This window comes from Spinacia oleracea, chromosome 4 (assembly GCF_020520425.1).
Source record: "Spinacia oleracea cultivar Varoflay chromosome 4, BTI_SOV_V1, whole genome shotgun sequence".
NCBI lineage: Eukaryota > Viridiplantae > Streptophyta > Magnoliopsida > Caryophyllales > Amaranthaceae > Spinacia > Spinacia oleracea.
Window position 1 is genome coordinate 176,727,102 of NC_079490.1, and position 25,214 is coordinate 176,752,315.

Here is a 25,214-nt window from a genome sequence, read left to right on the forward strand (position 1 = left end):
ACCAACCACTCCAATTCCCATAAAAAAGATGATATCCAAACCAACCACTCCAATTCCCATAAAAAGATGATAGCTGGATCATGGTTATTTGTTCGATCTTGTTTTAATGTGATCATTTGTCCCCATTCTTGCAATAAAACAAGAGCAATTAATTGCTTATTAATTTTATCATGCAAATACTTTTAATTTGTCTTTCAAGTAAACAAGTTGTTTCTCTCTTCGTTAAGCTTTTCAAAATCAAACTTATAATTTTTGCCACAAGTTAAAAAAATCCTACTTCATGTACCTGATACTTGACTAGCTACTTCAGTTTGGCCTATCATCCCAAGTGATATATTTGGACCTCGTACCTCAACTTTTGTAAAGTGTGAATCACTTGAAAATACACTACAATTGCTATCTTCACGGGCAATCACTGCTATGTTATCGTTCATGTTACTTTGTACCCGAATACTCATGTCCGAGTGGCTGAGATGGTTACAAGGGCCGGGCCGGGTACGTGTCCAAATGTCAGAATTCGGCTATCATATAATAATTTGGCCTAAAATGGAGTCTCAAAGTGTCCTTAAAAATAATTAATTACCTATCACTGCACTCTAGTCTCTAGGTATATCCAAGAGTCCGAGTACAAACATTGACCAACTATTTTGTGTATTGTTTTCGGAATAATGAGGTGATTGTATTACGTACGTTGCTGCCTTGCTGGTACAGCTCCAATTCTAGCTAGCTAGTAGCAACTTATAATTTATACATGCTAATCACCAATGTTGGTTGCCCGGCCAGAAGTAACACCAAACTTACAAGAATAGCATAATTAATACCATATGAATAATAATTCTATTTTTGTTTTCTCCAGCCTCAAAACTCATAAGCAGTTGATAAGAAGCCCTAAAAGGCTAGCTTTAGAAATTAAAGGATGATGGTCTAAATGAAAAATAAGTTCATTGATACATGTGTAGTAAGTATACATGGAAAATTCCTTATCTTATACGGAGTATTAGATTATTATGTCACTAAAAAAATTGGGCTTCACAATCTTTATGTTGCCAATTTTCTTGAGATTTGGTTTCATTAGTGCAGATGATCAGTGTGAAAATTCTCTTGTTGCTGAAAAGGATGCAGGGTAATTAAACAACTATTAAAAATAAATAGATACATTTCTACTGCATAACAGCTTTCCTTAGGATACAACTTCTAACAATGCTTATCATAATAATGTGGTTAGGATGTCTGAAATCGATGAAAATGCATGGACAATGGTGGAGAAGAAAGGCAACCAATTCATAGATGGTGAATGGTACACCTTTTTACTTCAATGGGTTTAAGTTGTTTAACACCTATTGGCTCATGGTCGTCTTTGCTGCTGATCAATCTACGCGCTGAAAGGTCAGTGATGTCTTTCAACAAGCTTCTGCTGTTGGGTTATCAGGTAGTAGGACTTAGGGCTTTTAATGATGGCCAATACCGAGCTCTTCAGAAGTCCTCGTCCATCTATGATAAAGATGTTTTTAAGGTCCTTTTTCATATTTCCTTCTGTTAATAAGTTATTTTTTATTGTGCATTGAAACTACTGTAGAATGGTGTAAGTAATAATATATTCATGTATGAGTATCTCACAGGGCTTGGATTTTGTTGTGAGTGAAGCAAACAAGTATAATATCCGGCTAATTTTGTCCTTGATAAACAATTGGAATGATTCTGGTGCCAAACCACAATATGTTCAATGGGGAAAAGATTCTGGCTTGAATTTAAGCTATGAGGATGATTTCTTCTCTGGTTCTACTCTTAAGACTTACTACAAGAATCATATAAAGGCAACTTCTTGAGAACTCTTATATCCTATCATCTCCCTCAGTTATTGACATGTCTAATTGTTAGAATAATGCCTTGAATCGATTTTTTCCCCTTACTGCAACGCCCAAGCAACGTGGTACACGTTCTGGGCTACGGTTATCTGTTTTGGGCCTATTTTCTGGGCTTTTTTGCATCTGTCTAGAGAGTACTGTATATAAACTCTTTAGGTCATAACATAGCCGTATTCCGTAATCTATAACTCCTCGAGATCAATAAAAATCTTCTCTCCTCTGCCTGTGGACGTAGCTAACACATTGTTAGTGAACCATGTTAAATCTTTGTGTTCTTGTTTACATTATTCAATCTTTCTTTGCGTCTGTTACAACAAACTGGTATCAGAGCCGGATCTGTATTTTTAGGGTTTGAAATTCGTTTAGAAAGATGTCTGGTATTAACGTGAAGATCGACAAATTTACTGGAAGAAATAGTTTCAGTTTATGGCAGATCAAGATGCGGGCTTTTTTGAAACAACAAGGGCTATGGGCGCCGCTTGCTAGGAAGTCGGAAGATCCAATCACCGATGAGATGGTCGTTCTGGAGGATAAGGCACACTCGACGATTATGTTGTGTCTTCCTGACGATATGATCACCGAGATCGCGGAGGAGGAAACCGCGCAAGGTCTGTGGGTTAAGCTCGAGGGTCTATATATGACAAAGTCCTTAACCAATAAGCTGCTTCTGAAGCTACGTATGTTCAGTCTGCGAATGCATGAAGGTATGCCTCTCCGAGATCACCTAGATCAGTTAAACACAATTTTATTAGAATTGCGTAATATTGATGTTAAAGTAGATGATGAGGATGCTGCTTTAATTCTGTTAGTTTCTTTTCCATTATCGTATGAGAAATTTGTACAATCGTTCATTGTTGGTAAAGATATTATTTCCTTAGAGGAGGTTAGATTGTCCCTCCATACTAGAGAACTGCGCCATAGGGTGACTGGTACAGGTGCGGATACTCATGCTGCTAGGTTAGTAGCCAGTGGGAGTTAAGGACATGGGAATTCGGGGAAGAAGAAATTCAAGAAACAAGTTTCTAAGGGTCCAAAACCTAATGATGTCTGTAATTACTGTAAAGAGAAGGAACACTGGAAATCTAACTGTCCCAAGAAAAAGAGGCAACATGAAAAATCGTCAGGTACTGTTGCTGTAGCTGATACCAATTCTAAAGAGGATATTGCTCTAGTGTCTGATGAGCACACGCATCACAGTGATATGTGGATCCTAGATTCTGGAGCGTCTTACCATATATGTCTGGTTTACAACCTACGAGAAAGTAGACGGTGGCAATATTTCTATGGCTAATAGTTCTGTTTGTAAGGCGGTTGGAGTAGGCTCGATTAAAATCCGGACACATGATGGTAAATTCTGCACATTGAATGATGTTAGGCATGTTTCACTTATGACAAAGAATCTGATATCTTTGAGTATGCTAGAACATAAGGGTTTCAGTTTTAAAGGTGGAGGTGGAGTTTTACATGTCTGCAAGGGTTCGAATGTGGTTTTGAAAGGTGTAAAACGTGGTACTTTGTATTTTCTTCAAGGTACGTTATCAGGTTCTGTTGTTGTTGCATCCTCGGAGATTGATAAGGAAAACATGACCCAGTTATAGCATATGAGGCTTGGTCACATGAGTGCAAGGGGGATGCAAATTCTGTCAAAAGGGGATCTTCTTTGTGGTCACAAGGTCACAGATCTTGAGTTCTGTGAACATTGTATATTTGGGAAGCTACATCGCAACACCTTTCCTAAATGAATACACAAAACAAAAGGCACACTTGATTACATCCATTCTGATTGTTGGGGTCCTTTCAGGGTGGAGTCCTTGGGGGGTCACATATATTTTGTGTCAATGATTGATGATTTTTCAAGGATGACTTGGGTTTTCATGATGAAGCATAAAAGTGAAGCCTTTAAGCATTTCAGGCAGTGGAAGGCATTAGTGGAGAATCAAACAGGGAAGAAGATCATAAGGCTGCGGACTGATAATGGTTTGGAATTTTGCTGGTCTGAGTTCGATGAGTTTTGCAAGAATGAAGGGATTGCTAGGCATCATACTGTCAGGGATACACCACAGCAGAATGGTGTAGCAGAACGTATGAATCAAACACTTTTAGAGAGAGTTAGGTGCATGCTCTCTAATGCTGGACTAACTAGACGATTCTGGGCAGAAGCGGTTAGTACAACATGTTATCTGATAAATAATGGACCTCACACAAGTATACATCTCAAAACTCCTATTCATGTGTGGTCTGGTAAGCCTGCTGATAACTCTAGTTTAAGAGCTTTTGGTTGTACTGTTTATTATCATGTAAATGAGGGTAAATTAGAGCCATGAGCTAAAAATGGAGTATTTGTAGGCTATGGGGATGGGGTTAACGGATATAGAATCTGGTCCCCATCTGAAAAGAGGGTTATACTAAGTAGAAGTGTAGCTTTTGATGAAAATTCTATGTTTAACCCTACTGTGAAGTTTGTTGTTGTGTCAAAAAGTGGTAGTGTTGAGAAACAGGCGGAGCAGCAAGTCACTCTAGATGAGAGTGAACCACAACATGAAGTTCAACAACCACTGTCAGAATCAGAACCATCAGGTTCCTCATTACCAGTAGCAAATCAGCACAGTTTGGCTCTTGATCGATAAAAGAGAGCTACTTATGGGATGCCTCCCAAGAGATATGGTTTTGAATATATGGTGGCCTATGCACTACAGGTTGCTGAAGAGGTGGATCCTGACTCTAATGAGCCATCCACCTACAAAGAAGCAATTACATGTACTGAGTCTACCCAATAGCTTGTTGAAATGGGAGATGAGAAGGAGTCACTTCATAAGAATCAAAGTTGGAATATAAATTAACCAAGAGACCTCGAGACAGAAAGATCGTCACTTGTAAATGGGTCTACAAGAAGAAGGAAGGAGATACTGTTGCGATTAAACCAAAAATTGGAACAAACTTATCTGATTTGATGAACCGAATGAAGAACAATTGTTGCGTCGTGGACGCCCACTGTCCTAAAAGACGATTCCGCGCTACCTCCCGGTGCAATAGAACGGAATGCGGTCGCCCTCCAGGATTAGTGCAACTCCGACGTTGTGTGCACTCACAAAGCCGGATGGAGTCAGAACATATGCCCAAAACCGAGAGCAATTTTTGTGAGAGAAAGAATGTGTTTTCGGTTTTCTGTGTGAATGATATTTTTGTGTGTGTTTGGAAGGAATCCGAATTCTGATTTAAGTAATCAGAATTAAAGCAACCCAACAGACAGAAATGGCTGAAGTAATGAAGATCGCAACAGCCAAAAATGACCCACAAAACCCACCCCCGCGAACCAAGAGCCCATGGCCCGAGCCCGGCCCGGCGCACGCGCGTGTGTGTGATATGTGTCCACCCATACCACTCTCACACTTTCTTAAACAAGAGTTACACCCATTCCCCAATTAATAAACAAGGAGAATATGAAGAGTTTTTTCCATACGGAACTCTCTTATTTTTCACTCTCTTTTTCCTTTGTGTTTCCCAATGAGAATTTCCAACAGAAACATCTGTTGAGGGTATCAAGTATAAAGCTCGAGTACTAGTTAGAGGGTTCACGCAGAGAGGGAGTAGACTACAATAAGATTTTTTCACCAGTGGTCAGACACACTTCCATCAGTGTGTTACTAGAAATAGTTGCACATCAGGATCTGGAGCTTGAACAACTAGATGTGAAGACAACTTTTTTGCATGGAGAGCTGGAAGAGGAGATATACATGACTCGGCCATATGGTTTTCAGGTTCCTGGTAAGAAATATTATGTTTGCAAGTTGAAGAAGTCTTTGTATGGACTAAAGCAGTCTCCGAGGCAATGGTATAAGAGATTTGACAGCTATATGATAGAGATTGGCTACACCAAGAGTCCGTAGGACGGTTGTGTTTACTATAACAAGGCAGAAAATGGTTAACTAGTACATAATTGAGCTTATGTAACACGTGTTGGTAACACTTTTTGAAATGCAAGATTGCTAGATTTTTAAGTAACACTTTGGTAATATTTTTTATAAAATGTAACACTCAAGGTAACACTTTTAACATAGGTAACATTTCATGGTAACACTTTTAAAATAGGTAACAGTTTATGGTAACACTTTTAAAATAGGTAACAGCTTATGGTAACACTTTTTAAAATAGGTAACATTTTATGGTAACACTAAGAAGTGTTACCTTATTTTTGAAGAAGCACTTTGAAAACACTTTGATATTAGGTAACACTTAATATTTGGTAACACTTTGATAGGTAACACTACTTTGTATTAAGTACACTTGTTCAACGGGCCTGGCAAAAATTAAACGGACCGGGTCGGGCCTTGCTTACAATATTTTTGGGTCGGGCCAGGTTGGATATTAAACGGGCTGTAATGGACTGGGCTTAATTTGAGTTTGTATGTATTTTAAATGAATAAAATTAAACGGGTCGGGTCGGGTCGGGCCTGAAGGTAAAGGAATGAGCCCTTTAAAAAATGAGATGGATCTAGACTGCTAATGGCCCCTCAGCCCGTTAAACAGGTCTAGTATTAAGTAACAATCAAAAGGTCTTGCGCGCATAAGGTGTACAATAACTTTATCGTACACCAAAATAACTTTTACCTAGTTTTTTGTAACTTTTACTATGTTTTGGTTAACTTTTATATTATGAAATTTGTTTTGATAGATTAACATTTTAAAAGGTTAAATGATTAATTTTTATACATTAATGATTTTGAAGAATTTTTTTTATTAAAATGAAAAAAGTTTATCAAGAAAAAATAGATAACTTTTACATATATAAGGGTAAGTTTAATGTATTTTGAGTCAACTTTTACTTTGGTGTACAATATTTATTGTATACCTCTTGTAAATAAGAATTTTTTTTTTTTTTTTTTGATAAATTGTAAATAAGAATTTGTGAGTAACAATAATACTTTTAAAATCATACGATCAAACTTACATTTAAATTTTTCGAGTGTTTAGTTGTTGACCACGTTTGTTTATAATTGTTGAGTCTTTTGTACTGCAACAAATTAGAGGAGCTTGGGCTGGGCCCAAAATCAATTGAAGTTTCAATTTGCCTTATTAGAAAAAATCAAAGAACAAAAGGTCGACAACAATTGTCTCAAAACATAAATGGCATCTCTCTTCTCCATTATCTCTTTGTTGGTTGCATATTCCATCTTCAATACATAGCCAACCACTGCTCCACCATCGCTAACAACATTCATCGGCCATCATAGGGTCAATTAAATCCAGAAACTTCGCATCAATGTCGCAACGCACTCTAGAAAACAAGGGCTCCGATATCTTTTTTTTTTTCAAACCCTAAATTATGTAAGTTCTATTCTCTCATAATTCTTATTTCAATAATTTAAGCTTTTAGAGTTTGATTTATTCACAACTGAAATTAGTTTTTCGTTAATCTAAATGGGTAATCAAAATGAAGGTGCGATATAAAAAAATAATCCGAAAAAGGGAAATCGATTTGGCCTGGTACTTGAAGAAATTGCGGGTTACAGAGAGCGCAGAAGTCGAATTCTTGTGATATTTGTTAAAATTTGATACTCAAGTTAGTGTTTTATTCGTCTATATTGTTGCAGTTAGGTTTTTATTTGCTTGAATTCATGGTTAATTGAGGAATAACCCGATTAACAGGATTAATTCTTGTGTGTTTGTTTGTTTGTTTGAGATTAAGCTCACTACTGTAAACCGGTTGTTCTCACAGTATTGTGTCAGAGTGCCGATGTTTAAGAAAAATGACATTTCGTTTATGATTTTGGAGTTTTTTGCATAAACATATGTTAGCTTTTCGGGGTTTTGCTTTTATTCTGAAATCTTGTTATTGGTTTTTTTTGTTGTTGTTGTTGAAGTTGCAGGAGGAGAGTGTTAGGGTGTATACGTGTGTTTATATTTTAAAATAGGACAACAACAGGGCAGTGGTATTGGCAACGTTAGTTGTAGTTGTGGGTTGTTGTCTAGCTAGGACTCTCATGGAATTTCTATGAAAAAAAGCCTTGATGTTACCCCTTTGAAATCTCAAGCAACGACTTCACTAGAATTGAATTTTTGTTTGGGTAATTAGATACTCATATTTTTCCTGGCAAGGTTATAACCAAGGGAGGTTTAGTTTCTAGCACATTGACATATATATGTTAAGGGAGAAGTTGTTAAGACAGCTCCTAGACTGATTTATTTCCGCTTACAGGTGTACTGGTCATAAGTTTACTTCATTATACCTGCTTTTCTTGGCTATAAGTTGTTGTTGGCGCTTTGCGAATTTAGGAATGAATGGTGAGTTTAGCTAACTCTTTTTCTGTCATTCTTCCACTATCTTTTCCTTTTTATGATATTAAGTTGCTCTTTTCTTGTCACTTCAAAAACCAACCAAGAGATGATTATGGACCAAGGTGTCGATTTACTACCAGTAACTGCTACGCTACTAATGGAGAGGATCCCCAAAGCCTTCGTGTGATTGCTGGAGCAGTGGGTTTTAGATGTTTGATCTCAAGCAGTTTCAACTGTAGTTTCATCTTTTCTGGGCCTGCTAGTTCATGTTTGCAGGTTGGGTTTTTTGTGTGTGTTTTGATTGTTGGTCTACGTTGTTGTTGCTGAGTTCAAAGGAGCTTCATGGTTGTTTAATCCATATGGAGGAGGTCCAAACACGTACTGTATGATGTTGGCTTGAGGATCAGAGCATGTAATTCCTCTTTTATGCGTTTTCAGTTCCGAGGTGACAGTTTGGTGGTGTTTATTTTTGAGCGATTTGTTTACTCGGTCTCTATTTTGGTAGGTTTATTGTAGGGGTAGGTGCTGCTGTTTCTTGAGGTGCTGCTGTTGGTGAGGTGTTGTTGTTGCTTGGAGCTAGCTGCTGTTCCTTGAGGTGTTGTTGTTGGTGAGGTGTTGCTGTTGCTTGGAGCTAGCTGCTGTTGCATGGAGCTGTTGTCTGCTAGGAGCTTTCTGATGCTGTCTGCTTGGAGATGTTGTCTATTGTTTCTGTTTGATTTTGCTTGGACGTACTACTGCAGGCTGGTGATTTAGGAAGTGTTGCGTTTTTCTTTTTTTTTTGAATTTTGTGGTATAGGGACCGAAATTGATCTCGACTGACTTTCTTTTTGTTTTGATTATTATATTGCTTAGCCAAACAAAACAATTGTTGTATGTGGATGTTTCTGTAACCAACTACATATGAAATTATATCGGTTTAACTTATTTTCTATTGTATATGTTAATTTCACATTGTACATGCAAATATTTTTTATATTTAAAAATATATATATATATATATTCTACAAAAATAGGCAAAGAGACCCTCAACAAAAGACCCGTTGAATAACATAACGGGTCTCTTTAATATAGGAGATCTTATATTAGTGATAACGGGTCTCTAATGTGTACGGGACCCACAAATCGTACCAAGTCTAAAAGAGAAAAGACCCCCTAAATAAGCTAACGGGTCTCTACTTGTCATCGGGTCCACTAGTATTGCGGTTGAAAAAAAAAAAATTGGGACGAAGACCTAATAGCTAAGAACACGGGTCTCTTTCTTCCTCCTAAATTACAAAAATAAATAAAATTCATTGCCTTTTGTTCTTTCAAACTCGCCAGCCTCCCAGCCTCCAAACTTCCAAACTCACACTCTTTCATCCTTTATCACTACGCTCCGGTAGCTCAGACTTCCCCAAAGTTCGGAGTGGCTGGACTCCATAAATCATCGATTAATTCACCGAAAAATGGTCGGTTAGAAAGGAGTTGATCGGCGTTGTCGTCGTCTTGAACATCGGTGTTGTCGTCATCTTGTCGATGTTTATTCGATGATGGTTCGATCTATTGATCGATCCCGATTCAATGTGTTCTTATGGTTGCGCCACATTTTGGGGAGAATATGGTTGTGATTTTTTCTATGGATGGTACCGACGGTCTTGTTCGTGGTCAACCATTTTAAACATTGGATCTTCTATTACTGTAAGATTTCATTATTTTTACTATTTTTTATGATGGTCAATGTTTTATGATTTGATTTTATTTTGATTAAGAAGGGTGTATTTTTAGGGTTTTGTTGATTTGCATATTGTATTTTTAGATCTGTTTTTGTAGATCGTTGGATCTGGATTAGTGTGGCTTTTGATTGTTGACGATGTTGCGGTAGTAAAATTAGAGATTGTTCATTTCATTATTGTGAACAGCTACCTTGACGTCTTTTTATCAGTGAACACCAGATGATTTGTGAATTGTGGTAGACGATTTGGTTATGTATCTATCTATTAATGTGTATAGTATATAAATCAATAAATCCCAGAAAGTATACTAATGTCAGTTTGTTGAGAAGTTGAATATTTTTTAAATGGTTAATTAGTGGATGAAGGCGTTTTGGGTTTGATTTATGTGGGGTTAATACCTGATGAAATTCATAATTCTTGAGTTGGTTTTGTTAATCTTAAAAAAATTCATATGGGAAATTCAATTAAAATGTATATTGTACTTAATAGCTCTCACAATTACTTCACACATGTTGGTCCATTCTGTAGGAACCCCGTCAACATATGAATTTTGGACATAACAAAAAATTGCATTCTTGTGGATGGATCGAAGAGGGATGGACTTCATAATTCTCGTTGAGTGATGTAAGACTTGTGGCCTAATTTGAGGTATCTGGGTATCATTTATCTCTGTATATTCTACATCCAAATGTACATTCGTTTGGGACTGAGATTCATTTCCTTTGGTGGTGCAGCATGTAAATTACAGTAATATATGCTAGCAAAATGGGAAAAAAGGAGGTTGGTTTCAGCAATTAAGAGGATCTTTGCAGATAGCTCCAAGGAGAAAGTGGCTTATGTAAGTAGACTTTATTGCTTTGACATCTCATTCTTCATTGATCACTTTTCAGATTGCTAACTTTGAGTTTAAACAATTTCTACATTCTACCTCAGAAATGTAATTACTATTTAGTTTATTGGGGATTTGTAGTTCATATTTTACATGTTTGGTGTTTATCTGGCTTTGTATTTGTTATTAGGATGTCATGTTGAATCACATGGGGAACATAGTTGGAGGCGAACATATGCTTTTGCCCGCATTGGGAAGTTCAGATTCAGAAACCACCCAAACAGAGTTGGAGGCCAACATATGATTTTGCCCGCATTGCTAATAATTATTATTCTCAATTGTTTAATCTTGTCACAATTATGTACACTTTTGAGCTTTATTTTATTTTATATTTTTGGAGATTACAATTGATGTAAATGTGAATTTTTTTTTTGTAATTTTACGAATTATTTGGAATTACCAAATTGGTTAAATGCTGATTTTTAGGCCGAAAATTATTTATGCTAATTTTTTTTTAATAAAAATTTATGAAAAGAGACCCGTTAGGTATAAAAAGGGCTCTCTCGAAAATATTAATAAAAACTAGTAAAATATTCAAAGAGACCCCATATCTAACATATGGGGTCTGAGTTTGTTAATTATAGAAATATTAAAAAACTCAAAGAGACCTCTTATGTTACATATGGGGTCTGAGTTTGTTGGATAAAATAATATTAAAATATTCAAAGAGACCCCTTATGTTAAATATTGGGTCTGAATTTTTTTACAAACAGAGACCCCTTTTCTTAAATAACGGGTCTCTTGTTTTTAACAAACAGACCCCCTCTAGATGAGGGGTCTCTTTTATAAAGAGACCCCCCCATCTAGAGACCCCCTTAAATGGGGTCTCTTAGGCCATTTTGGACGGGTCTCTTTGCCCATTTTTGTAGTAGTGTATATTGTGTATTTTAAATAAAATAATCGTAGTAGTAGTAGTAGTAGTAATAATAATAAAATAATAATAATAATAATAATAATAATAATAATAATAATAATAAAAAGAAGAATGTTACCTATTAATTAACAAGGTGTTACATTAGTTTGCAAAAAGTGATCCATAATGTTAAATAAAGTGTTACTTTATGTCAAAAGATGATTGAAAAATGTTACCTAATAATCAACAAGGTGTTACATTAGTTCGCGAAAGTGATACATAATGTCGGATAAAGTGTTACTATATGATTGGAAAATGTTACTATAGATAAGTAAGTGTTACATAAGAAATAAAAGGTAACACTTTAAAAATGATACCAATGATATAAAAAAGTGTTACATAAGAGGGTCTATAGTAACACCTTTAAAAGTGTTAACATACGTTACCCAAAGTGTTACATAAGACCTTAGGGAACATGGGCGGATGTATCACCCACTAAAGTGTTACCTATTGTCTATAGTAACATTTTTACCACTTTATGTATCACTTTTTGGGTGTTACTTAAGGTTCATTATGTACTAGTGGTTCATTGATTTATCTGGTCCTGTATGTAGATGACATGTTGTTAGCTGCAGAGAACAAGTTTGATGTTCAGAAGTTGAAGGATCTCCTTAGTGCTGAGTTTGAGAAGAAAGATTTGGGTGCGGCTCGAAAAATTCTAGGGATGGAGATTTATAGTGACAGAAGCAAAAAGAAGCTTTTCTTATCACAGAAGGGATACATTCAGAAGATTTTGTCAAGATTTGACACGTCTACAGCAAAGCCCATAGATACTCCTAGTGCTGCAAATGCACATTTGTCTGTTGTTTTTGCACCTAAGTCTGCTGAGGAGAAGGAGTACATGTCTCGAGTTCCCTATGCTAGTGCAATAGGAAGCTTGATGTATGCAATGGTCTGCACTAGACCTGATCTTGCATAGTCTGTTAGTGTTGTTAGTAGGTTTATGGGTGAACCTGGCAAGGAGCATTGGCAAGATGTGAAGAGGATTTTTCGGTACCTAAAAGGCACATCTGATGTTCGTCTCATTTATGGAGGTGATTCAGAGTGTTTGGTGACAAGATTTTCAGACTCTGATTATGCTGGAGATGTTGACAGTAGAATATCTATGATTGGTTATGCTTTCACTCTTGGTGGTTCAGTTGTCAGTTGGAAAGCTACTTTGCAACCTACAGTGACATTGTCTACTACAGAAACAGAGTACATGGAATTGATAGAAGCAGCAAAAGAGGGAATATGGTTGAATGGGTTGGTCAGTGTTTTGGGTCTACATCATGATCGGGCTATAGTGTACTGCGACAGTCTCAGTGCAATCTGTTTAGCTAAGGATCAAGTCATCGTGAGAGGACTAAGCACATAGATGTAAGGTATTATTTTCTAAGAAATGAGAAGAGAATTAAGGTGAACAAAGTGGGTACTGCTGATAATTCAGTTGATATGTTCACCAAGTCGGTTCCACATAGCAAGTTTCAACATTGTTTGTACTTGCTAAATGTTAGGAGTTGTTGATTGCCCTTTTGAGGGCAAAATCTGAGGCAAAAGAGTTTCTGGTACGTCTGACATTATAATGGTGCATCTGGTACATATGGAGTATGTTTTTGTGAGAGGATTCAAGTCAAGGTGGAAATTTGTTAGAATAATGCCTTGAATCGGTTTTTGCCCTTTACTGCAACGCCCAAGCAACGGGGTAAACGTTGTTCTGGGATACCGTTATCTGTTTTGAGCCTATTTTCTGGGATTTTCCGCATCTGTCTAGAGAGTAGTATATATAAACTCTTTAGGTCATAACCTAGCCTTATTCCGTAATCTGTAACTCCTCAAGATCAATAAAACTTTTCTCTCCTCTGCCTGTGGACGTAGCTAACACATTGTTAGTGAACCACGTTAAATCCTTGTGTTGTTGTTTACGTTATTCAATGTTTCTTTGCGCCTGTTACAACACTAATTGATTACTAACAAGTTACAAGAATACTCTCTCCCACCACCCTAGACACCGGATACCCACCTTCTTACACCTCACCAGCAATATTGCCATCAACCAGATTCGCCATACATCGATTGTTTTTATTGTAGTTGGATGTAGGAGTTATGACAGTCAATTAGGGTTGTGAAGAACGGGACTAGTCACCTGTTTTACTAAACCTTCCACAAGCTATGGTTCGAAAAAGGTGAATTGGTATACTTTTGGGCTAAATTTAACAAAATTAACAGCAAAATTCATTCCTGTAGCCATTTTTGTACCTTAGCCTAAGGTAACAGAGGGCCTAATAACCACATATTGATTCTTTCAGGCTTTGTACGACATGTTTGCCTAATTGTCTTATTTGTATATGACATGTAGACGGTGCTAAATAGAGTCAATACCATTACTAATGTCACATACAAGGATGATCCGACCATTTTTGCTTGGGAACTGATGAATGAACCTCGCTGCACTGAGGATCCTTCCGGGGATAAACTACAGGTTCATTTGTTTCACCAATCTCTTTTGTCCTAAACTTTTTCAGCACTTGATTAGTAAATAATTATTTTAATCATTTTTCATATTCCAAAGGCTTGGATACAAGAGAAGAGATGGCTGCTTATGTGAAGAGCATTGATTCAAAACACTTGCTTGAGACATAGGATTGGAAGGATTTTATGGTCCCTCAACCCCTGACAGGGCTCAGTTAAGTAGGAACTGACTTTGTAAGGAACCATCGGGTTTTAGGTGTTGACATTTTACATTTATGCAGATTCTTGGTAAGTGATACTGTTACAACTTACATCTAAGAGTATCCTTATACTTTGATTTAAACCACAACTGATAAAAATGAATTTTCTGATAAAAGGATATCACCATCGATATCCGATGCCCATCTCCAGTTCTATAAGTCATGGTTGCAAGCCCACATAGAAGATGCAGAAAAGATACTCGGGATGCCGGTTGTATTTACCGAGTTTGGTGTATCTGTGAAAGATCCTGGGTACAACTCTTCTTTTAGGGACACTACTTATAACACAGTTGTTAGTTTCACAGAGTTCCTCAAGAGGGGGGGTGAATTGATATTTTACAGTTTTATAAAAATTAAACTACTAGGAACAGAAACAGTAAAATATGCAAGCGAGATTTAGCGTGGAAAACTCTCTAGGCCCAATAGAGAGGAAAAAAACCACGGCCCCTTTGGGGACTTAAACACATTCACTAATTAGGCAAAACAACTCAGTTTCTTTACAAGCCTAATCTACTCGGGCCACAATTTGTTAGTCACCTTTGACTACAGATGACCAGGAACAAGCCCTCGTTGTTCCTTCCCTTATAGAAACAGTCCCTCAACTGCTTCTCCTCACAGATCTCTTGTGAGATCTTCTCTCTTGCTCAAGTAAGCCTGACTCAGACTTATCATACAATAACTCAACACTTTAGATTGAAACAAAGAAATATTAAACTAATACTAATACAAGATATAAGACCACGTAACAAATACTGCTCTATATGGGAACAGGAACAGACTCTTTAAAGATTAAGACTTTAAGGGTAGTACCTGAAAGCTTCCGGTTAATGTAAATAAGTCTGATGAAAACTTTCGCAGAGAACTTAAGGTGTATATATAAGAAACTAAGAGTTTACCCTAGATTCTATTTCAACACAATTTGGGACTCTTTTCAAAAGATAGATTTTCGCAAATAACTTCTTTAAAACGCGTTTAGATAAAATCAGTCTTTACGGATTTGAGAGTTGTGAATTAACTCAAAACGCTTAAGATTTTAACCTCAAGTAAAATAGTAAATTCAGTTTTGTATATCGACACTTATCTTTTATAAAACAAAACTGATTTAGGACTCTATGAAATATTCTGTTCCCATACTAAGCTATATTTGTATCTACTGATCTTATACCTTTCTGGACTCTATTGGACTTGCTGGGCTTCATACTCCTTGGCCCATGATTTAATCTGTCCATACGCTTTAGACTTGTACTCTTCATAATGTTGGACTTAATTTCATTGTTGCTTCGCAGCTTGCCTCGTTGTATACTTGTCCTAGCTTATAGTGACTTGTTCCTGTCATTCTTTATTTCAACAATCAGTAGAGTGTAAGCTTATCATCATCAAAACCCAGGAATCAATAATTTCCCCCTTTTTGATGATGACAACCTTACAACTTAATAAAAGTAAAAATATATATAAATGATTGAGGAATGGAACATGTAACCTGACAGTCAAGTACCAAGATCAATCTTAGCCAGGCACAGAAGAGTCACTGAGGTGTCGAACCTATGTATAGATACCAATAGTTTTGAACACAAGTTGCCCCTCTTAATATCTTCCCCCTTTGGAATTATCAAAAAGGGTGCAGGGGAAAAATGGTTTCTCGAAGCAGAAGAAATAACATATGTGAATTATGTTACCCTTCCAATCAGATAGACATCATGCAGCTCAAGTCGGTCAACGAGTTTGACCGCACCCCTGCAAGCAAAACAAGGAAAACGCAACAAAGAGCACAATACAAGCAAACAATCCTACAAGTCAATGTGGGTCAACTATCAGAACGTAGGAAAAGCGCACTAATGATCATTAGTCATAAACTTGGCGCATCAAAACCAACAAAAAAAATTGTTTAGAGAGCAGGCAAAGATAAAATTGTTTATGAGATAGCAGAAATATAAGGGGTGGGGTAATCAAAGTTTGTAGCAGGGTCAGGGTTGGGGTGCAGCAACATCAGCAGGAGCCACCTCTTCTATCACCATGTCAGCTAGGCGCTCCGTCATGTCATTGAAGAACTCAGCCTGGTCCTGCTGCATCTTATGTATCATCTCTTGTAAAGATGTGACAGCAGACAGCAGAACAACATTGTCTAGCTGCAGTTGATCTACCTTGGTCATTAGGAGCTGAATTGAGCCATCTGGTGAGGGAGCAGCAGACTGAGTTTCCCCTTCCTTGTCCGAGTCAGAATCCTCAACCCGATACACCGGAGGTACTCCCTTGGAGGAACTGGCGAGACGGCTGCTACGGCGAATAGGCTGAGTAGACACAGGGGAGAGATGAGGCTGTTTGATAGGTGAGGCGGATGGTTTTGGATTTTGTTCTTTTGGGCCAGCATTGTGAGACACATCCTCGGACTGACCCTCTTCTTCTTGACAGGGAAAGGCCACCTCTCCCTCTTCTTCAGAAAATTCCTCCTCATCATCTACGTCTTCTTCTCCCTCATCTTCCTGAGGTGTAGTATCTCCCACACTCGTCTTACCAACACAGACGACTCCATCAACTACACTCAAGCTGATCCCATTCAAGCAAGCTTTGTTAAGAATATGGGCTGGAGTAAGAGGTTCAGCTGTGTAACGAGTAAGGTCAACTCCAACCTTTCTCATGATGAAGGTAAGAAGAGACCCATACCCAATCATATTGTTCTGGGAGATGGAGTGAGTGAGATGGGAAATAAAAACAACAGGAAAGTTTATTTGGCGTTGGGATTCTAGGAGAAAAATGTGGATCAGATCTAACCTGCTTGCCAAAGCACGTTTGTCATGACGCGGAACAAGACCCCTTCGTACCACATTAAAAAGAACTTTTTGAAAAGGAGTGAGGACAGACTGGTTGAGAGCTTTTGGGTGCTTACCTTGACCCCCAAAATAAGATTAAACTTCCTTCATTGTTGCATCCCCGAGCTCAATTGGACCCTTACCCTTGTGATAGACTTCCTCTCCTAACACAGGGACTTTGAACCAAGACCCCAATTTCTCAGCATCGAAACTAAATTGCTTCCCATTAACCTCAGAACTACAAACCCCCTTTTGATTGACAAAATTTGAGCAAAATTCCCCCATTGCTTATGGATACATGCAAGCTTTAGAACAGACCTCAAAAAGATAAGTCCAACCTTGAGACTCGATCGACTCCAACAACTCTACAAACCCTACTTCTCGACACCACGCAAAATCAATGCTAAGACCAGGGAGCATACGATCGGGGGTAAAATAGAAAAACTTTGTGGGTTCGAGTTTTACCTTCTTCTCCATTGGAAGATGAGGTTCCCCCTGAGTCAAAGCGGCGACTTCCTTCTTCAAGACCAGCTTTCGTTTGGTGGTGAGTTTTGCAGTTGATTTTGTAGCTGATGGTTTGGGAGTTGGTTGTTTGGGAGGCATTGTTTCTGGATGAATGGTTTGAAGAGGTATGACGGTGATGATGGGTGCAGAAGGAGAAGATGAATTTGTAGGGTTTGGGAATTGAAGTTTGTAGAGGGTCATGATTTTATAGGGAAGGCTGTTGCGATTTACTAGGAGAGATAAGTTAATATTTTGAAATTTAAAAAATTGGGGATTTGATAAGAAGGAGGGGATGTTCCGAGATTTTTATAGGCGGAATGATTGGAATGGGAAGAGTTTTTGTGTTGGGAATCGGAGTTTGGGAAGCGTGTTTGAGTGAATAAAAATGGAATAGTAATGCATGCACCGGGTTTTGTAAGATTCGATGAATCAAATTAAATGTTTTCCATTCATTTTTAGTATTCCCACTTAGACCTCGAATTGAAAGCAAGTATTGGAAACAAGTGTGATTACCTTAATAGTGTGCAGACGTGGCTGTGGTGATGCACACAGCTGGATTTTGCAATCTGAGTCTGATTGTTAGTCCATTCAATAAGAAAATTTTCATAAATAAAAGCAAAGACATAATAAAAGTAAATTTTTTTTTTTTTTTTTTAATAATATCCAGTGAAGTTAGAAAGTAAGTAAGGGCAACAGTTATCATTGTATTCGTATCATACCAAGTTCTAACCTTAGCTTGTCATGTTTGTCCCTGTTAAGTGGTTTGGTCAAGATGTCAGCTACTTGATCTTCTGTGGGACAGAATTCAAGTTTGACCAGTTCCTTTTCCACATAGTCTTTTAGAAAGTGATGTCGAATGTGAATGTGTTTGACTCTTGAGTGGTGGACTGGATCTTTTGATATGCAAATGGCACTAGTGTTGTCATACAGGATAGGAACGCATTTTAATTTCATACCAAAGTCTCTAAGTTGTTGTTTGATCCATAGCATTTGGGAACAGCATGAAGCAGCAGCTACATATTCGGCTTATGTTGTGGATAATGCCACAGTGTTTTGTTTTTTGGAAGCCCAGGAGACTGCACATGCTCCTAGGAACTGCACCATCCCTGATGTGCTTTTTCTGTTTACTAAATCACCTGCATAGTCAGCATCTGTATATCCTTTGAGATCAAAGTGATCATAGTTAGGGTACCATAGGCATAAGTCATCTGTTCCTTTTAGGTATCTTAGAATTCTTTTGACTGCTGTGAGATGGGATTCCTTTGGATTAGATTGAAAGCGGGCACAGACACCTACACTGAATGCAATGTCTGGTCTGCTTGCTGTGAGATAAAGTAAAGAGCCTATCATACCTCTGTATCTTGTTTGATCAACACTTTTACCTTCTTGATCCTCATCTAGTCTAGTAGTTGTTCCCATTGGTGTGTGATTGCTTTTAGCAGACTCCATTCCATATTTCTTGATGAGATCCTTTATATATTTCTGTTGATGTATCATGATGCCTTGTTCCGTTTGTTTGATTTGAAGACCTAGGAAGAAGTTAAGTTCTCCCATCATGCTCATTTGAAATTCTTGCTGCATTAAGTCAGAGAATTCCTTGCAAAGATCTTCGTTAGTAGCACCAAATATAATATCATCAACATAAATTTGAACAATTAGTATGTCTGTATTTCTTGACTTAAGGAACAGGGTTCTATCAACCTTACCTCGATTGAATTTATTGTCTAGTAGGAAGTGAGAGAGTCGTTCATACCATACTCTTGGAGCTTGTTTTAATCCATATAGTGCTTTGTCCAGCTTGTACACATGTGAGGGGTATTCTGGATCTTCAAATCCTGGTGGTTGTTCCACGTGGACTTCTTCTTTGAGATGTCCGTTTAGGAACGCACATTTTACATCCATTTGATAGAGTTTGAACCCCATGTATGATGCAAACGCTATAAGTATGCGTATTGCTTCCATTCTGGCAACTGGAGCAAATGTCTCTTCAAAATCTATCCCTTCTTGCTGATTGTACCCTTTGACGACCAATCTGGCTTTGTTCCTAGTAATGGTTGCATGTTCGTCTTGTTTGTTTCGGAATACCCACTTTAGGCCTATTACTCTGTTGGCTATAGGTGTGTGCTCAAGATGCCATACTTTATTCCTTTCGAATTCATTGAGTTCCTCCTGCATGGCAATGATCCAATCAGAGTCAGTTAGTGCCTCTTTATAATTTTTAGGTTCAATCATTGATAAATAGGCATAAAAAGCGCAAAAGTTTTTAAGTTGTGATCTCGTTGTTGTTCCTCGTCCAAGAACACTGATTATTTGGTCAAGTGGATGTGAGCTTTGATGTTTTCAAGGTCTGGGTTGGAATGGTGTAGTGGTTTCTTCAGCATGCTGTTCCACTTGAGCATTTGGTTCCATATGATCTTCAGTTTGCGTTTGTTCCACTTCAACTGTGCCCCCTTCAGGTGTTTCAACATCCTGAGCCTGTTCTTCTATTTGAGAAGTCCTTCTTACTTCTTCGTCTTCGGTTTCTCTTGTGAGTCCTAGTTCGAAGTTTCCGTCAGGGGTTGTACCTGTAACAGAGTTTTGGGAGTCAGTTTCATCAAATATAATATGTATGATTTCTTCCATGCACATGGTCCTTTTGTTGAATACTCGATATGCTTTGCTGTTTGAGGCATATCCCAAGAATATAGCTTCATCACTTCGTGCACCAAATTTTCCCATTTGATCTTTTCCATTGTTGTGGACAAAACACTTGCATCCAAAGATTCTGAGATGTGTTATAGAGGGTTTTCTTCCTCTATATAATTCATATGGGGTTTTGTTTTTGATGGCTCTAGTTAATACTCGATTGAGCACATAGCATGCTGTGTTTAGAGCTTCGGCCTAGAAACTTTTTGGAAGTCCACTAGCAATCAGCATTGTCCTTGTCATGTCTTCAAGAGTTCGATTCTTTCTTTCTACTACACCATTCTGTTGAGGAGTTCTAGGTGCAGAGAAGTTATGATCTATTCCTGATTCTTTACATAGGTCATCAAATTTCTTGTTTTGGAATTCGGTACCATGATCTGATCTGATGTGGACCAGTTTGTGATTGCTTTGTCGTTGGACCCTAGAGGCAAAGGCCACGAATTCTTCAAATGTTTCTTCCTTGCTGGTTAGGAAAATTACCCATGTGTATCTTGAGAAGTCATCTACAATTACGAGCACATATCTTTTTCCACTTCTGCTTTGAGTTCTCATTGGTCTGCATAAATCCATGTGGATCAGCTCCAGTGGTCTTGTTGTACTGATTATTCCCTTAGACTTAAAGGAAGTCCTTACTTGTTTTCCTTTGATACAGGCATCACATACTGATAATTTTGCGAACTTTGTATTCGGAAGACCTGTGACTAAATTTTTTGAATTCAACTTGTTCATTAGAGAGAAACTAGCATGACCAAATCTTTTATGCCACAATAATGGATCATCTTCAATAACGCTGAGACAGGTCAGATTTGAATGAGGAACAGAGTTAAGGTTGACCACATATGTGTTCCCTTTCCTCTGTCCCTCTAAGATCACTGTATCAGTGTTACTGTTGATAATCAGACATTTATTCGAGAAGAATTTAGCATAATTTCCTTTGTCACAGAATTGAGAGATGCTTAACAAGCTATGTCCTAGACCTTCAACTAAAAATACGTTATTGATGGAGTGAGACTTTGACTTACCGACCTTGCCGATGCCAATGATGTTACCTTTCTTATTATCGCCAAAAGTCACAGTTCCACCTTCATAGGTCGTAAGTGAGAGAAATATGTTTCTGTCTCCTGTCATGTGCTTGGAACAACCGCTATCTAGATACCATGTGTTGTTCCCCCTCACTTCGACCTGCATGAGAATTTTTAGTTAGAGTTTTTAGGAACCCAGCATAGCTTGGGTTCCTTGCTTGGAATCAAATCGTTCTTCTTTACCCATTTAGTCCTGGTGTTTTCAATGTTCTTTTCCAAGCCTTTTTGGTTTTTGGGACATGAGTTTCTGTAATGACCAATTAGACCACAGAAGGAGCATACTATGTCACTGTAGAGATCTACTCTGGTCTTTCTAGGGCAACGTTTCTTATGATTGAAATGCGTTTGGTTCTAGCTTCTTCTATCCATTTAGGTGTTCCTTCTATTCTGTGTCTAGTCTTTCTAGCTAATTCATCTTCTAGTTTGGTTTTTTCTTGGTGAATCTTGACTAGTTCCAGTTGAGTTCTTTCTAGTTCACCTTTGTAAAGGATTTTAGTCTTGGCTACTTCTAGATCAATCAATTCTTGCTTTAGCCAGGTGTTCTCATTTCTCAAGGCTTCACAGATTTCTTTTATGTGGAGGTTCTGATCAAAGAGGCTAAAGAAACGATTGTCTATATCTATGTTAGTATTTTTAGTCCATTCTAGCTCATCAGTAAGTTCCTTTATGGAAGTCTGGTGTTCTTTATCAGAATCTAACTTTTCTTTTAGGAGATCCTCATAATCACTAGTGAGACAGGAAAGTAGGTCAAACAATTCTAATTTGGAAAGAGATTCAAGTTTATTTTTAATTTGAGCAAGACTTGCCTGGAATTTTTCGGATTCTGAGTGAGATCCATCTTCTTCATGTTCAGCTACAAGGCACAGGTGAGCTGTTTCTTCGTTGGGTTGTTCCTGTTCCTCATCCGAAGAAGTGTCTCCCCATGCAGCAATCATGGCCTTTCTCACCTCAGTTTTGGAGAATGAGTTCCTGTTATCCTTGAATCTGTCTTTGGTTGTTTCCTTTCCTTTTCCTCGTTCTTGATCCCAAAGGGGACATTCCCTAATGCGATGTTCCAAGTTTCCACACTTATGGCATCCAGTATCAGTTTTGGAGAATTTTCGGTTAGGTTTGCCTCTGTGATCTCCATCTTTATAGTTTCTGAACATTCTTCTGAATCTCCTAGCAAATAGGGCTGTTTCCTCATCCTCTTCAGAGTTTTCATCATTTTCAGTTTTTAGAGCGAGGGCCCTGTTTTTGTTATTCTCTGAAGGTCGTGCATTTAGTTGCAGTTCATGAGTCAAGAGGGATCCAGCTAGTTGTTCCGGGTTAAACTTGGTGAAATCTTTAGTTTCCTGAAGAGCAGTTACCTTGGCCATCCAGGGATCCTGTGGAAGACTTCTTAGAACCTTTCTAACTTGTTCCTCAGGGGTTATGATTTTGCCAAGAGAGTTTAATTCATTAATGATGTTCGTGAAGCGAGTGATCATGTCTTGAATTGTTTCAGAAGGCTTCATGGTGAACAGCTCATACTGGTGCATTAAAAGATCAATCTTTGATCTTTTGACTTCGTTTGTTCCTTCATGAGTAACTTGGAGCAGATCCCAAATTTGCTTCGCATTCTTGCATCCCATTACTCTATTGTGCTCGTTTGGACCTAGTCCACAATGAAGAATTTTGACAGCCATGGCATTAAGCTCAAGTTTTTCGTAGTCGGCTTTGTCAAATTCAGCAATTGGTTTAGGAACGGTTTCACCAGAGGTGTTCAGCTTAGTGACTTGGAAGTCTCCTACTTCAATGACTCTCCATACTTGATAGTTCTCAGCCTTGATAAAGATCTCCATCCCGTTCCTCCAATATGGATAGTATTTGCCACTAAACATTGGAGGTCGTTGTGTTGAGTATCCCTCTTCGAGTTTCTCAGTGGTGTTCATAGCTTCAGAATCGTTTTTCCCGACAGAATTACCTGCAGTTAAAGGGTTCTGGCTCTGATACCAATTGTTAGTTTCGCAGAGTTCCTCAAGAGGGGGGTGAATTGATATTTTACGGTTTTATAAAAATTAAACTACTAGGAACAGAAACAGTAAAATATGCAAGCGAGATTTAGCGTGGAAAACTCTCTAGGCCCAATAGAGAGGAAAAAAACCACGGCCCCTTTGGGGACTTAAACACATTCACTAATTAGGCAAAATAACTCAGTTTCTTTACAAGCCTAATCTACTCGGGCCACAATCTGTTAGTCACCTCTGACTACAGATGACCAGGAACAACCCCTCGTTGTTCCTTCCCTTATAGAAACAGTCCCTCAACTGCTTCTCCTCACAGATCTCTTGTGAGATCTTCTCTCTTGCTCAAGTAAGCCTGACTCAGACTTATCATACAATAACTCAACACTTTAGATTGAAACAAAGAAATATTAAACTAATACTAATACAAGATATAAGACCACGTAACAAATACTGCTCTATATGGGAACAGGAACAGACTCTTTAAAGATTAAGACTTTAAGGGTAGTACCTGAAAGCTTCCGGTTAATGTAAATAAGTCTGATGAAAACTTTCGCAGAGAACTTAAGGTGTATATATAAGAAACTAAGAGTTTACCCTAGATTCTATTTCAACACAATTTGGGACTCTTTTTAAAAGATAGATTTTCGCAAATAACTTCTTTAAAACGCGTTTAGATAAAATCAATCTTTACGGATTTGAGAGTTGTGAATTAACTCAAAACGCTTAAGAGTTTAACCTCAAGTAAAATAGTAAAATCAGTTTTGTATATCGACACTTATCTTTTATAAAACAAAACTGATTTAGGACTCTATGAAATATTCTGTTCCCATACTAAGCTATATTTGTATCTACTGATCTTATACCTTTCTGGACTCTATTGGACTTGCTGGGCTTCATACTCCTTGGCCCATGATTTAATCTGTCCATACGCTTTAGACTTGTACTCTTCATAATGTTGGACTTAATTTCATTGCTGCTTCGCAGCTTGCCTCGTTGTATACTTGTCCTAGCTTATAGTGACTTGTTCCTGTCATTCTTTATTTCAACAATCAGTAGAGTGTAAGCTTATCATCATCAAAACCCAGGAATCAACAACAGTGTACAAAACTTTGATAAATTCAGCCAAAAAAGGTGCTAGTGGAGCTGGAAGCCTTGTGTGGCAGCTCTGGCACGGAGTACATGAATGACGGATATGCAACTGTTCTGTCAAAATCTCAATCTATATCAGACATCATCTCCCTTAACTCCGCAAGGCTTGAGCTCATTAACTTGGTATATGCTTGGAATTTTCGTTGCTTGCTTTGGATCAGGTGCTACTCTAACAATGCTTTCTTAGGTTGGGGCAAGTTGTCAGGAGGCTGAAACTATAAAGATAAATAACGGTTTCTTCTTCTAAGTATTACAATTAATGCCAAAATTCTACAATGAACGTCGTGTACCGATATTTACCACTAATTAAGTTAATGTCATGTACCGATATTTACCACTAATTAAGTAAATGTCGTGTACCGATATTTACCATTAACAAGAGCAATATAGATTATTAAACTAAAATTAAAGTTGCGCGAAGTATGTTTCTCATCCCTCTTTCGGCAATTAATTACTCGTATTCATCCTTCACTTTTCCTTGGCTTTCATTCTTCCATTGTCAGTGTTTGTGCATCTTCTTGAATATATTGAACTAGTATTTTATGCACGCGATGCGTGCGTGGATTATAAAATGCATATAAACCAACACTAATAAATCAATATTTATTATCGTGAAATGACTTTCTCTTTATT

At 37.8% G+C, this 25,214-nt stretch overlaps 1 long non-coding RNA gene and 1 pseudogene across 1 annotated transcript; both read left to right on the forward strand.

Moving 5' to 3' along the window:
• Nucleotides 1-1,007: 1,007 nt before the first annotated feature.
• LOC110789333 (mannan endo-1,4-beta-mannosidase 6-like) lies at nt 1,008-24,794 on the forward strand (annotated as a pseudogene).
• Nucleotides 9,702-11,161, forward strand: LOC130459624 (uncharacterized). The gene is made up of 4 exons (XR_008919142.1): nt 9,702-9,818; nt 10,382-10,501; nt 10,588-10,691; nt 10,873-11,161. It is a non-coding gene; the product is annotated as an uncharacterized lncRNA (long non-coding RNA).
• Nucleotides 24,795-25,214: the final 420 nt, after the last annotated feature.